Below are 9,044 nucleotides of genomic sequence, written 5' to 3' on the forward strand. Positions count from 1 at the left end.
ACAAGCTCTCATGGTCAACGAAGGATATTCCTTCTCCCAGGAAGACCCGGCCAGGCTCGGAATCCCGGTTACAAGACATCTCGACAATGGTAAAACAAGACTAGCAAGACCACCCGCTGTGCTGACAAATCCCGATAGGAGCTGCACATATCTCGTTCTTAGGGCACACCGGATAAGCTAAGCGTACAGGAGCCGACGTAACCCAAGTTGCCAAGGGATGGCCCTGCACGGTGCTCTAGTTTGGACCAACACTCAGAGTCTGCAGAACCCAAGGGAAAAAGGCTAGGTGGCAAATGGTAAAACCAAGGTTGGGCCTTGCTGGAGGAGTTTTATTCAAGGCGAACTGTCAAGGGGTTCCCATTATAACCCAACTGCGTAAGGAACGCAAAATCAAGGAACATAACACCGGTATGACGGAAACTAGGACGACAAGAGTGGAACAAAACACCAGGCATAAGGCCGAGCCTTCCACCCTTTACCAAGTATATAGGTGCATGAACTAAATAAGAGATATTGTGATATCCCAACAATATCCATGTTCCGACATGGAACAAACTCCAATCTTCACCTGCAACTAACAACGCTATAAGAGGGGCTGAGCAAAGCGGTAACATAGCCAAACAACGGTTTGCTAGGACAAGGTGGGTTAGAGGTTTGACATGGCAATATGGGAGGCATGATATAGCAAGTGGTAGGTATCGCAGCATAGAAAAAGAGCGAGCAACTAGCAAGCAAAGATAGAAGTGATTTCAAGGGTATGGTCATCTTGCGTGAGATCCCGCAAGGAAGAAGAACGAGTCCATGAAGAAGACAAACAGACGTAGTCGAACAGATCCTCACAACTCCGGAACGAAACCGAAGCTAATGAGAGAAGCAACCCGGAAAGAAGCAAACAACATAGTAAACAACCATCACATAAACATGGCATGATGCACAACCAAGTATGATGCATGTCCGATTTAATGGCATGGCATGGCAAAGTGCAATAAACAACACTAAAATTAAGTGGAGCTCAATATGCAACGAGTTGCATATTGATGAAACACCACATGACTTATTTAGTTCGATCTCGTTTATGTACTCAACAATATTAAATGTTGGTTAGCATGGCAAGAGGTGAAGCAAAATAAAACTACCTATCTAGGCAAGTTTAAATGAGGCCGGAACAACAAACAACAAGTCCGGAAACTCCTCATGTGCATATTTTAGGTTTTGGTACTGTTCTGCCCTAAACATAATTTTAGAGTTGTTAAACATGCAAAGTGATGCCACCATGTTAAACTAGGCATTTTTCCACCCCATTTACATATAAAGTTTGTTAGGTTTGGAGCTACGGTTATTTGGTTATGAATTAAAGCATTTTAACATGGCATTAGGTAAATTATAAGCAAACATCATTTTAAACATTTTTAACATGGATGAAAGTTGCAAATTATGAATCTAGACACAATTCTAAGCATTTTTCATATATAATTTATTTTAAAAAGATGCACCGTTTGTGAGTTATTAAATGTATGAACATGAGGGTCTTTTCTGAAAAACTGCAGTCTCTGGAATAATATCTAAATTCGTCCACGGAAAAAAAACATGAATCGGGCCGCATCTGAGACTTGGCCCAACAGGAGGAGAAAAAGGCGCTTGGGTGTGACCTCACCCATGGGCCAGACCTAGTTCGGCGGATCTGGAGGCCAACAGCGTGACGCTGGGCCACTCCAGATCAAGGCGAGGCAGATCGATACGTTGGACGCGGTCAATGCACGCGGCTGGACCAGGCGAGCTCTTCTCGCTCGATCTGGACAGCGGGGAGGTACTGAAGCGGGTGCGGCCATCTGCTCGTCGGAAGCAGAGCAGCAGCGGCGCTGAACGGAAGGCGGCAGCGGGGTCCGGCGAGGCAGGGAACTCCGGCGGAACAGCAGGGATGGAGCGAGCGCAGGTGGGTTAACACAGACGGGCCAAGCGGGCACTGCTCCTGTCGGTGCGCCATGGCTCCTGTCCTACGACGGTTCAGAGAGAGGGGGAGAAATGCATGAGGGGAAGAAAAACAGAGGAAGGAAGGAGAAATAAGGGGAGGCGGCGAGGGCCCTGGCATGATTGCAGCGGCGCTGCTCCGGTGAAGCCGTAGACGAGTGGAGGTGCTCTGGGCCGAGGTGAGCGAGCTGCTGCTCGTAACTGAAAGAGCAGAGGCAGCTGCAAGGTTCAAACACCGGCAACTGGGCGTGATGGGCTTCGGCGATGTAGGCGCGGCGACTGATGCAGGCAAGCAGGACAAGGCGGGGGGACTCCAGCGAGCGGCAGGTTGGCACGGTTCCGGCGAAGGAGAAGCAGAGGAGGCATGAAAGGAGGGCGGCGCGACGCGAAGCACCAAGGGCGGCCATGGCGGGTCCCTATAGAGAGAGAGACGAGAGGGATGAGAGACAGCAGGGAAAACGAGTAGGAGAAGTTCGGGGATGGGGAATCCGTGCGTGGGCATGCTGAGAGCGCCGAATCCGGGCGCGGGCGATGCGACCTGAAGACGAGGGTAGCCATAGCGTACGGGGCCTCGGATGCTCGTTGCTGCAGGAGCTCTTGCTCCTGTGGTCGTGGATGAAGGCGGCTGCGGGGCCGAAGGACGACGAGGATGCAGGAGGCGCAGGGTGGCGGGAAGGTGGCTCGGGCTCCAATGGTGTGAGCTGTCGGAGTGGAGGCAAGGCGATGACTGCCTCGATCCCATCCGGATCGAGTACCTGGGGCGTCGGCTGAAATTGAGGAGAAGGAGATTGAGGGGAGGCTCAAGCGCATGTGGTTTGTGAGAAGATAATGGGGGTGGATCCCCATGGAGGATGAGGTTGTTGGCGGCTCCAATGGGCAGGGGAGGATGCGGGATGGATCCCGATGGAGAGGCTAAGTGGAAGGAGAGGTGGCTGGCTCGGGTTGGTGTGGTGGTGAAAGCGAGGAGGGGATTTTTTTGGATCAAGGATGAGCCCGAGGAGGAAGAGACAGGAGGAGTGGCGGCGGCTTGGGGTGGATGGGACAAGTGTCGTAGGTTTTAGGGTTTGGTCTGAAATTAGACTAGGGGTGGACTATATATATGGAAAAGAGGGGAGTTGGACCATCCGATCAAAATCAGACGGTTGAGATAAAATGCTAGGGAAGGCCAAACAAATAATCGCAGATGTTTTAGGGATGTTTGGGGATGATCCGAATCCAACGGTGACGGCTGCCCGGGTCGGGTCCGGGACAGCTTTCAGACGCGCGCGTGAGGAGGGCCGCGGGCTGACGAGAGAGCTTAGGTTGCCTGGCGGTAGGTAGTGGGCTGTGTAGACGGTCTAGAGAGGAAAGAGAGGGAAAGCCCGGCAACAGTTTCCGGAGACCGAAAACGTCCGACTATATTGCTGCTATAGTTATCCGTTGGGGCGTCAAACGGACTCCGAATGCGATGAAACTTGGCAGACGGCCTACTACAACATAAAAACACCGCATGCCAACTTTCAACCCATTCCGAGAACATTTTCCGGCCACTTATAAAATACCATTTCGGACATGCCGCGGGCGCGTGCAAGTGTGTCTGGGCTCAGAACGGACAACAGAAGGAACTGGGAGACCCGGGCTAATGCAAGTTTTGAAAACATGATGATGCAATGCACATGATGACATGACAAGATGCAACACACAAGCGAATGACATGGCAACGACAGCGAATAACTGGAGGACACTTGGCGCAATGGTCTCGGGGCGTTACAACACTCCACCACTACGAGAGGATCTCGTCCCGAGATCTAGAATGGCACCGAAGGGAAAAACGGAAGAGGAAGAGACGGTAAAACTAAGTTGCTTCTTTGACAAACGAGTGAAACCAAAGAACCTTGAGAGGTTGAACAAATTGAGAGAAAATAATACAATGAAGATGAACGGAGTGGAAAACACTCCGTTAGGAAAGAGGAACAAGGAACATCACGAGAACCCTGTAGGTTGAAAGACATGAGAAAAGGGTTGCAATGAACAAGAAGTACATGCAAGCACTCTGGTAGAAAATGGGAAGTACAAGGAACGATAAGGATCAATTGCGACAACACTCCGGTTAACAAGATAGAGAAGGAATAAGAATGATATAATTTGGACAGCACTCTGACTGTAAATGGAAGGAATCGAACATGATCTTGACAAGATGAGGATACTTGATGAGATCAACAACACACTAACTCCGGAACTATTGAAAGAATGGCACAATGGGTAAAAAGATTTCAGACAGCACTCCGGTTGAAAAGTGAGGCAAAACTTGATAAGATGGGAGAACTTGCAAAGAGGGCGCGATACTCCGGTTAAATGGACAAGCACGAAAAAACATGACATTTGACAAAACGAGATGATGGGTGAATATAGCAACAATACAAAGCCTTCGGAATGAAATAAAAGAGTGGAATGGAATGAACAGAGGGAAACAAGATCTTGAGATAGCGCGCTTACAACAAATGCTAGAATGGAGTTGTTGGATTATCAACAACGAAAGGATAAGCTTGATATGGACTTATAGAAGACATCTCAAAATTATGAGGTGACAACTTGCCACTCACGGAAAAGATATGATTGGGAGCTAGAAAAAAGATTGAAATCTTCTTCCACCGAGGTGATAAGGATAAAACTTGGATCATAGATAATCAACACAAAGAGCAACATTCCCAATGGAAGACTTTAGGTGAAAACTATACCAAGATAACTCTAAGGAAGAAAGTGATGGGTTTAAATATCTCATTCCTGACAACTTTTGAATCATGAAACATGAACTCAAATTGTCACGAATGACATAACACCACCTCAAAAGATGAGATAGAAAGAATTGCACTTCGAAATGCAAGATGAAGAGAGCTTAACCTGCTCAAGACAAAACATGTATTGAGCACCATGTTTATTTTAGAGTATAGCTTGGCGGATCTTAACTTCAAGAGAAATATTGAAGAGCAATAAAAAATGCAAAGAATCCTTGACGAACTACCATGTAGAACCTCCATGAAGAACTCCGGTAACAAAATGATGACCCAATGAAAGGAAAGAGAAGTTGAAAACACAAGGTGAAGCCTTGTAATGATTAGAAGGAGCTTCACGATGATATAATCAAGAAAAGCTTGGAACTCAGGAAAAGAAAGGTGAACCATTGAAAACGAGAATTTTGATGAACCTCCGGAATAAGGAATTAATCACTTGGATGAAACAAGAATAAGAATTATGTTATGCGTATCCTTCACCAATTTATATTGATGGCGAGCAACGGATTTGGCATACTACTTATTCTCGTAGAAAGGATTAAGAGCGATATAGCGCAAACTTGAGAAGGTCTTCGACGAACCACCGGAAGGGTTTTGAAAGAAATGAATGAATTGATACAATACCAACGGAAGAGAATTCTTGAACGAACCACTGGAAGAATTGAAAATGAAAATAGCAAAGGCACAATTCACAGGGAAGAATTGGAAACCGAAAGAAGATACTTGAGGGGATTTGATACAAGATAACGAAGAGATCACGAACTAATTAGAGAATACTTGAGCGATGCACCGGTAAGATTTAGAGAAAGAGAGCTGAAAGTTGAGAATGAATACTTCTGAGATGATGGGCTCTGGAGAATCAAACTGAAAAGACTCCTGAATTGCTCCGGATGGGTGAAAAGAATTCTCACAATCAAAAACAATTATGAGAGGATGGCAACAAGCTAGAATCACGAATCTTTGAGAGAACGGATAAGATTTAGAGTAAAACTCTTCTTCGGTCTTCAAAATTCAAGAATGATGACGAGAAACACCACCATGAATTGCCGAGGTACTCTGAGATGAATATTAGAAAGGTTGAACTAACGATGAAAAGAATTTGAAGATCTTGGAGAAAGACATTTGACTGATGATAATTCATTCTTACGTCAAACTTGGAAAAGAATTTGAGAGTAACACCGGTTAAATAGAAGAGTCAGGTAAGATCCTGGGAAAAGACATGTGGGTTAGGGCCCACTCAAAAGAAACACCGTTGAATGATTACTTGAAAAGGAGATTGCACAGGTTGAATTAAATGGCTTGAATGAGGTAACAACCTCGAAATAGTTTGAATTGAAAACAGAGTGGAAACACGAATCTTTGAGATATCTTGAGCACTCCAGAAAAATTGAATAGCGTGAAGTGAAAGATTAAGAGGTGCAACGGCATGAGAAAGCATTGAAACAAGGAAATAATATGATCAACAGAGCTTGACTTGAATCCACCGGAGAAGAAAAAGAGCGAATAATGATGAACTTGAGGCTCCGTTAGTATCTTCCTGAGAATCACCAGATAAGAACATTGACGGAAAAGAATGAAGAGGCTTCCCATCAATAAGATGGATAGTTGATTAAGTAATCTGATTCCTTGTAGGAAAAGGGTGGGAGGGCGGGAAAACAAAGGCAACTTGGGGACGGATGAAACAAACACCGTTGAGAAGACTTAGAATTGATCTTGCGGATGTTGAAATGAACGGATCCACTTGAAGAGAAACACGCCGGTTGAAAAGGATTGACATGACAATCTTGATTATCATGAAGGATTGGTATTCACATAGGAGTATGAGAACACCGCTTCGGAAAGGTATGGAATCAACACTTGACTTCGAAGCAACTCGAATACCACAACTCAAAACAAAACAAAGGATTGGCTTGCAAAATAAGCCGGAACAAACATATGATAGAGATTTCGTCCGAAGTTTTCGTGGTGGGGCCCACACGGGCTCGATCGTACATCACCATCATGTACAAGGCAGTGCACATGACATACGAAGCGTCCCCGAGTCAGCATAGCCAAGGACTCTTTAAGACACAACGAGACCACTGTAAAACCAACCGTGGATAGGCGGACCACTAGACGTCGAACCCTAATTTCATATCATACATCTGTCGGAAAGATATCCTAGGAGCTACTTGAATTCCCACTTATAAACTCCCGAAACTCTCCGGTTATGCAATCAGGTGTTGGGATACAGGGGAAGCATAATAATCTCACCCAAAACTAACAAATCCTACATCCAGTTGTATCCATCCTTCAACACATAACCAAGACACCTTCGAAAATCATTTACCTCAACCTTCGAAAAGCATCCGTTATACGAATTATGGCAATACTCCCGAACTCCTGCCCCAGTACTGGATGATGTCGAGGTTATCTCACCAACAACTGCATAAAAGAGATTTTCGATGTCGGTGAAACTCAGGTATTCCAGAACTGCAACGATAAAATTGTGACGACAAAACCTCGGAGCTCAACTCCCCGGGACACTGCCACAACCCCTAAATGTCAGGAGGCACCAAGAACAATGTTCTCATCACAAAAACATCGGAATGATTCCAAGATACGCGCGTGATCCTAAAAAAATATTTTAGTGAAATTTGAGAAGAGAAGAGTCAAAACTCTACGTCAGGAGGCCTCACCAGAGCGACGAAGGGACTGAGTAGTAAAAAGAATCCTACTCTCCGATATATATATATATATATATATATATATAAACCTATAAGACTCAAAACATTTTTCTAGACTCAACAATGCCAACGATTCGATCAAGCAGGGGGCTCCTAAGTCGGGGAAGTCTCTGATTACCAACTTGTCACACTCACGATGCGGCTATCTCCCACGTGTCGGAGCACGACTTAAAGGCATAACCGCATTGTAGGCATGTCGCAAGAGGGGTAATCTTTACACATCCCATGTACTGAATAAGAAAGAGGTACAGAGTTGGCTTACAATCGCCACTTCACACAATACATGAATATAGCATTAGATCATCTAGAATACAATCAAGGTACGACTACGGAACCAAAATAAGAAAGACAGCCCAATTGCATAGATCCCCGATCGCCCCAACTGGGCTCCACTAGTGATCAAAGGAAACGAAACAACACAACGAACACTAACTTCATCGAGCTCCTCCTCGAGCTCAGCTGCGTCACCTGCACTGGTATCATTGGCACCTGCAACTGGTTTTGGAAGTAATCTGTGAGTCACGGGGACTCAGCAATCTCACACCCTCGTGATCAAGACTATTTAAGCTCATGGGTAGGAAAAAGGTAGTGAGATGGAGCTGCAGCAAGCACTAGCATATATGGTGGCTAACTTACGCAAAAGAGAGCGAGAAGAGAAGAAAAGCACGGTCGTGAACTAGAAGTGATCAAGAAGTGATCCTGAAACTACTTACGTTCAATCATAACACAAGAACTGTGTTCACTTCCCGGACTCCACCGGAAAGAGACCATCACGGCTACACACGCGGTTGATGCATTTTAATTAAGTTAACTGTCAAGTTTTCTACAACCGGATATTAACAAATTCCCATCTTCCCATAACCGCGGGCACGGCTTTCGAAAGTTCGAAACCCTGCAGGGGTGTCCCAACTTAGCCCATCACAAGCTCTCGCGGTCAACGAAGGATATTCCTTCTCCCAGGAAGACCCGATCAGGCTCGGAATCCCGGTTACAAGACTGTTGGGGAATGTAGTAATTTCAAAACTTTTCCTACGCACACGCAAGATCATGGTGATGCATAGCAACAAGAGGGGAGAGTGTTGTCCACGTACCCTCGTAGACCGAAAGCGGAAGCGTTAGCACAACACGGTTGATGTAGTCGTACGTCTTCACGGCCCGACCGATCAAGCACCAAAACTATGGCACCTCCGAGTTCTAGCACATGTTCAGCTCAATGACGATCCCCGGCCTCCGATCCAGTAGAATGTCGGGGAAGAGTTCCGTCAGCACGACGGCATGGTGACGATCTTGATGTTCTACTATCGCAGGGCTTCGCCTAAGCACCACTACAATATTATCGAGGACTATGGTGGAGGGGGGCACCGCACACGGCTAAGAGATCAATGATCAACTGTTGTGTCTATGGGGTGCCCCCTGCTCCCGTATATAAAGGAGCAAGGGAGGGAGGCGGCCGGCCTAGGAGGAGGGCGCGCCAAGGAGTCCTACTCCCATCGGGAGTAGGACTCCTTCTTCCCTTGTTGGAGTAGGAGAGAAGGAAAGAGGGGGAGATGAACAAGGAAAAGTGGGCTGCACCCCTTGT

This window comes from Triticum urartu, chromosome 3, assembly GCF_003073215.2.
Source record: "Triticum urartu cultivar G1812 chromosome 3, Tu2.1, whole genome shotgun sequence".
Lineage (NCBI taxonomy): Eukaryota > Viridiplantae > Streptophyta > Magnoliopsida > Poales > Poaceae > Triticum > Triticum urartu.